This window comes from Pyrus communis, chromosome 3 (genome assembly GCF_041283825.1).
Source record: "Pyrus communis isolate YQ-2024b chromosome 3, ASM4128382v1, whole genome shotgun sequence".
Lineage (NCBI taxonomy): Eukaryota > Viridiplantae > Streptophyta > Magnoliopsida > Rosales > Rosaceae > Pyrus > Pyrus communis.
The window spans coordinates 19,322,774-19,330,132 of NC_142567.1; positions in this window are offsets into that span (position 1 = coordinate 19,322,774).

The window sequence follows — 7,359 nt, forward strand, 5'->3', positions numbered from 1 at the left end:
ATTTTGTTTTTTGCAGAAGAAATATTTAGATTTTTAGTCGTTTGATTTCCTATTTACATGAGGATTAAGATTATTTCCAGTTTGATTAGGATTAGATTTAGTTTCCTATCCTATTTTGGATTCGGATTTCTTTCCTAAAATAAGTGTGCTTTCCTGCGCTCATTAGGTTGAAGGCTTTATAAATATCCCTTGTTATGGGTTGTGTGGAGTCGGATAGTCAATGACGTGAAAGGTCACCAGGTAGTTGTACGGCCCAACTGGACTGATAGCTTTACTATATCAAGCGATATGACTGGGATTCCGTTGAAATATGGAGGATAGTTTTGCTTTAGTTGATGTTGTCTAGGATTCCCATCCTCTCAGCTACATCTTTGAAGAAGATGTTGACCCTATTCCCGTTGTCTACCAACACACGGTTGACTAAGGCATTAGAGATTTGTTTATGACCAACGCATCGTCGTTAGGGGAGTAGACACCTTCCACATCCCAATCTGAGAACATTAGGATGTTAGAATTGATGGGAAAGGTTTGTTAATGGTCGCCATCATCTTGAGCTTCTTGCCTGCAGCTTTTCTTTATTTCCTAGTTTTTCCCATGCGTTCCTTCTCCTGTAGATCCAGTTAACATTGAGTATAGGACTTTCCACCGAACCTTGGTTCTCAAAAGATTTTGGTGTCTTTGTGGACTTCTTGCGTGATGCTTTTGGAGCGGGGCGGCAACACTGTGCACCAAAGTCCAGAACATCGGTTCTTGCTTGGGTCTGAACATGATATCTTCCACAACTTGCACCCGTCTCTCAAGGTCAGTGATCCTTCCTCATTCTTTGGTTATTGATGTCATGCGAAGCATGTCGACTGAAGCATATACTTGCGACAAACTTTTCCAAATTTTTTCTATGGCGAGAATGTCCCCGTCTTCAAAGAAGGTGTCACGTCCAGTGGTGGCGCAGGTGTAGCATGTCTGTCAAAGCCTTAAGCAGTGGACAAGAGAATAGATATGCAATATAAGACTCAAGTAGTAGGTAAGAGAATATGTATGCTATTGTGTTACATGAGATGAATCCTAAAAGGTTGTATTTATACCAGTTGAAGACAGGATGTTTTAGGACAGTAGAATCCTTACTAAATCGAGAGAATACTAGAGGATATATAGGAATAGATACTGTGTCTAATTACTTGTGACGCATGCCAATCCTTAGATTGTAAGAACTCCAAGATTATCGGAAACATGTTGATTCCTTGCTGAATTAGGTTTTCATATCTTACGGAACAAGCATGGTCAATCTTAGCAAAGTCATTGGACTTCGCCCACAGATTCTAGAATAGGATGATGGTGGCTTCGCTGCTCCGTTTATTGCACTACGCAGCGGAGGCTGTTGAGTTCATGAACGAACTTTACACTATCCATGTCCCGTTTCAAAACTCCCCATCTCTTAAATTATTATAATAGTTTCAAATTCTTCCCTCTCCCTAATAATAGTAATTTTTTTTAAAAGGCTAAAGCCACATGCCCGTGGAAGGGGATTGTGGGGCGAGGTGGTTTTACTAATGAACTCCGATGCCTAAGTTAATTTTCCTGAAAAGATAGTGAGATTTGGGGTTGAGTTATAAAGAGTTAACTTCAACTTATATGACAAGTGTACAATGAGGGGTATTTATAGGAGCATGGCCAACCACATAGGAGGAGAATTCCACACCACATGTCGACCTCCAATTGTCCAAGTTGTGTCATCCGATGGGTGGAGTTGTACTTGTGCAATGACAGTACAAGGATAATCCTTGAGGATATTATTAAAGTTAATTAATAATATCCCAAGACTTATCTTAGAAATTTCTTGATTGGATGTGATCGGGCTTCCTTGAGTAAAGTAATATTTCTTCAATTGAGAAAGCTTAAAAGGTAGGAAAAGTTCTTAATTCTATCTTTAATTCACTTGCCTTGTCTCTTTGCCATGGGTAGGCAGACATTGGAGAAGTTGTACTTAGCGACTCAGGTTTTCTTGGTGATTGAATTGCACGTGAAACGAATGTGGACATCGCCAATTAAAGATGGCATTCTCGTTAATTGTGGATAAAAGTTCACGTGTCGGCTCCAAAATTTTTTGAATTATTTTTTATTCTACACAATGACACGAGTACTGACTCATTATCAAAATGGCCAACCCTAATGTCGTCCCAAGTCTCTGAAGTTATAGAAGTATGATTTTTTCACACGAAGTCAGCATACACAAAATTGTTCCTCAAGTTAACCCATCTCGTGCAATTGTTATTTTCTTCTCAATTGACCTGATCTTTCTGTCCATTTCGCAAGGACTAATTTGCATGTACAGAGTTGAAGCTCTTAGAAATGCAAGCCTAAGTGACATTTCATTATATTCTTTTAAATAGTCCCCACCCACCCCCCCAAAAAAAAAAAAAAAAAAAAAATTTTGTGGTCAATTATCAAATAGTTGGTTGTGCTAAACTGAAGTACACATCACTTGCATTATCACAGACTTAAGTACACTCAAAACGGTGCAAAAAAACTGAAGCTGAATGTTTACCAAACACAAAAACAGATCCCAACTTTTTTCAGAATCACCTCAGTACCAAACCAGGCCTAAAAGCAACAAACCATTCTTTTGTTTCGTGTTCAACTAAATCACATTTTGCCGCAGCTGCCACACATCCAACTAACGAACCATTCTTTTGCAATGTCGCACAACAGATATCACTACAAGAAACTCTTGCATTATTTGCTACTGGGGATATGGCAAGTTTTGGTCATTGAAAACGAGTATTTGTAATCGAGCCTACATAGTTTTTAGGACACATCTACTTACATGGTACATGAATGAGAAAGAACGAGGATAAAACGAAATGAGAAATGAATGAGAATGAGATAAACAACCATTCTTTAAGTTAATGGGATATCTTCAACTTACTCAAATCCTATGCGACCCACCCACTTTTTCATTTATTTGGTTGTTAGTAAACACGTGAGCGGAATGATACCCATTCCTTGCTAGTTAACATGCTCTTAAACTGTTGCTAAAAATAGGTTTTAAGGATGAAGCTTTTAGGCATGCCCGAGTATGCATGGTTCTCTTAAAGGTTTTCTTTTCTTTTCGTTATAGTGGTTTTCGTCATTCGTGACTAATTTGCGAGCTGTATCCTTCCGGGAAATGGAAAAAAAAAACAGAGAAAAAGTGAGAGTGAATTTGCATGCTGCTGTTAGGAAAATAATAGCTTTATGTGCAAGTAATTAATTGGTTTGGTGGCTGTTTTCTTCTTCAAATTATTGCGTTCTGGGTTCAAACTTTACTTATCTTCTTAGTGTAAATTAGAAAAACTTTACATAGTTGTATTCGTCATTCGTCCTTCTATATATTGTTAGGAATGTAGATCAATTTTGTCGTTGTAATATGGCGTTTGTATAGTTGGGTTTAATCTCTCACGTTGTTAATATGGCGTTGATATTCAATTGCAATATCATGTTTATGTCGTTCGAGTCGCTCTATGTATTAATGAAATTGGGATATTCGCAACCCATGCCATGTGTACAACACATATGCACATGAGAGAAAAGCTCCTGGGTGCAATCCAGAATGGGCTGAAAGCTGTGGACCCTCATTATTGATAATTCTAATAAATTCATAAATGTTGTAAACTTTCCTAATTTAAGTGTGATTACGTATGGACTTGTTCCTAGGGGATGAAGGATTTCTTCTCTCCCTTATTACTATCAATAAAGGCACTACGTAGGGAGGAATAACACACACATTCCCCTACATTCTACAAACACATCTCTCTCTACAATCTTTCCTTGCCGCCGGCCCTTTTCCCCTAGTCAAGTAAAATAGGCTACAACATCTTATCAGCATGCTCTTTTCGCTGCGCTTAGGAATCTGACGTGGAAGCTTTCTGCATCAAACCAGTTCATCCATATCATCACAAAATCAGGTTCTTCCTAAACAACGGTTTTTATCTCGATATTTTTGCAGCCTTGATAGCATGAACATTCACCATAATGCATGACCAAACTTTATGTTTTTCGAATTTTAGATTCTACATAAATTGTGTATGCATTATATTCATAATTGTTGAATTATGTGAATTTGATATTACCATGAATTTCATCAAATATATGTTCATTCATTCAAATTATATATGCATTGAATTGAATTGAAAAAAAAAAGAAAAACAAAAGAAATCAAAAAACGCTAGGGTTCTTCGAATGCATGACCTCGAGCCGCTCGTTCAGCATGCAGCCTGTGTGGCTGAGTCATGCCGAGCTGCGAGACCCCAAGCCGGAGCTGAGGGCTCCAAGTTTGAAAACTCAGAAATCTCGTCGCCTTCCATGGCATCTCCACTGTTGCAAGTTGGCCTGCAACCAATCCTCACCCATATGTCAACATTTTTGATGACCTGCAGTTCGTCCCCGGCAACTATTGATCGAGATTCACTCGAATCTCATCGAAATTTTTGAAAATTCAATTCAAATTTTTTCTAGGGTTTGGTTGTTAGAACATTGAGATTTCTCTATCTCCGTTCATATTCGTGGTCCCCATTGACCCACGAACTTGCCTTTAGCATTGTTGTCCCAAAACATGACTGCCTGAAGTGGTGGCGCATGTCTTTTTCCCCGGCGAGTGCACTCAGCTACGGCTGGGGTGTTTTTGGTCCCAACCCATGCCCAATTTGGGCTTTGATATCTCGGTCTACATTTTTTTTTCTTTCTTTGGGCTTGCCTGTAGCGGTCCAAACCATTAGTTCGGCCCGTACAAAAAAAAAGGATTTTCTTCACTGGGCTTGCCTGAACCGACCTGGTCCAAAATATGACACCAACCTAGGATTTATGGTGTCCCCGATGCATCGGATATGTGCCCTGTAATGGGCTCTCCCTTGCCTTTTTTTTTTCTCTCTTACCTTGGGCCTGCAACCCACCCGAGACAATTCTAGCCCAATATGGGCCTGGACTTCACATCAGAGATTTACTTAGCCCACCCTTGGCTTTAAATTTGGTCCAAAGTTCAAATAATTAATTCAATTATAATTATAGACCTGAAGTTCTATTTGCATATTTCCTTGTTGCATATTTTTGTATATATATTTGCTTTATCTACAGGAACATATGAACCTGAAGTTTATAATTATTTCAAAACTTGAAGTTTTCCTTAAAATCATCACCCATGAAAACCCGAAGTTTTTCATGCAAATTTTAACCAATACATGTCTATTAGAACCTGAATGTTCTAATCCTATATGAATGGATTGATAGTTTTTCTCCATTGCACTAATCACATCTTATCCATCTATTTTGTGATAGGAACATGTCGAATTTGAACAAACTCGACTTCACTGCTTTGGAGGTCTCTGGAATGAACTACCTTAAGTGGGTCCAAGATGTGAAGCTCCACCTCACTGCAAAGAATTTGTGTCCTGCCATTGAAGATGAGACGGACAATTCGGTTGGCAAAGTTGAAAAAGCCACTGCCATGATCTTTATCTGAAGACTTATTCATGATGCCCTGCAAACTAAGTACCTTGCTGAGGAGGATCCATGAGCACTATGGGTCACTTTGGCTGATCGTTTTGATCACAAAAAAGGACATATTCTTGCCTGAAGCAGGACATGACTAGCAGCATTTGCATTTCCAAGACTTTAAGTATGTGAATGAATCTGTGAATGAATATAATTATGAAGTTTGTCGAATTTGATCATTTCTCAAGTTTTGTAATGAAACTTTGACCAAAAAAGATCTTCTCGAGAAAACCTATTCGACCTTCTCTGCTACTAATATTGCCCTGCATCAATAATATAAAGCTCAGAAGTTCACTAAGTTTTCATATTTGATCTTTGTTTTACTTCTCGCTGAAAAGGAGAATCAGCTATTGATGAAGAATCATCAAACTTGACCTATTGGGGCGAATGCTGTGCTTGAAGCACACTATAGCACAAACCAACACCTAAAATTCCAAAAGAGGCATGGTAGGGGCCACCAGAAGCCACCTCGTCAAGGTCAATAGAGCCAAGGCCCATCTAAAGGAGGAAATCGAGCCCAGAAGCACCTTAACATCGCTCCTAAGGCCCTAAACTTCAAGAATAAGGGCAAAGCACTTGAAACCATGGATGTGGATATGTGCTATCGTTGTGGTTCAAAGGACCATTGGTCCTGTGTTTGCTGAGCTCCTCACAAGGTTGTAGCTGAATATCATTCTTGTCGTAAGAAGTTTCAATGAAACTTTATGCAAGTGGACGAACCAGATAATACCAAGATGGAGGTTTCTGACTTTTAAAAGGCTGTTACCCTTATGGAAGATTAGAATCTTAGACATAAACTATTTTTTTTAGCTGAATTAGACATTGGGGCCGAATTCCATAGTAAGGGCCGAACCCCCATTTATTTTTTGGTTAATTTTTGAACAATTTTCCTTTATGTTTGGATTATTTGTTGGTGATTTGTTTTTGGATATTAAGTTTTTAATTAATTTCCGTCCTTGAATACTTAAAATTATTTTGAATGGATATTTGTTTTTTAGAACTTTTATGCATGTGACCGATTCAAATTAATTTTTCATTCTAGGTATGACTAGTGGGGAAGTTAGTTGTCTGGCAGACATTGCAACCATGCACACCGTTTTGCATGAACGCATCTATTTCACTAACTTCATACCTGAGAATGCACATCTGACAACCCTTTTAGGCCCATCGAACTTGATCGAAGGATGCGGTAAGGCACGTATAATATTGTCCAATGGTACAATTTTGACCATGGATGAGGCACTTTATTCTCTGCGTTCTGGAAGACGTTGTTGAGTTTTAAGGATATTAGAGATAACAATTACCATGTTGAAACCCATGTACAAAATAGAGTTGAATTTATGTGCATAATTTCCTACGAATATGGCCAGAAGCGTATTCTAGAGAAGATGAAGCGTATTTCGTTGTCTGTATACTACGACCATATGCCTTATAGAAAGCCATTATTTGGCCGGCCTTACCTCTAGGACCGCACACAAAATTACACTTTGGCATGATCGTTTGGGACATCCTAGACGAATAGTGATGCGTCGTATCCTCAAATCATCACACGTGCATCCAGTAACTCGAAGTTTATGTTCGATTTAAGGAATCACATTTCAAACATGTTTTATTAGAAAACTTATTACTAAGCCTTCTTATGACAAGATTCGATCGAATCCTCCCATTTTTCTACAACGGATTCAGGGGAAATTTGTGGACTGATTCACCCTCTATGCGGACCATTTAGATATTTCATGGTTTTGGTTGAAGCTTCCACATGTTGGTCACACGTGTGCTTGTTGTCCACAAGGAACACTGCATTCTTGAAACTATTGGCTCAGGTTATCAAGCTTA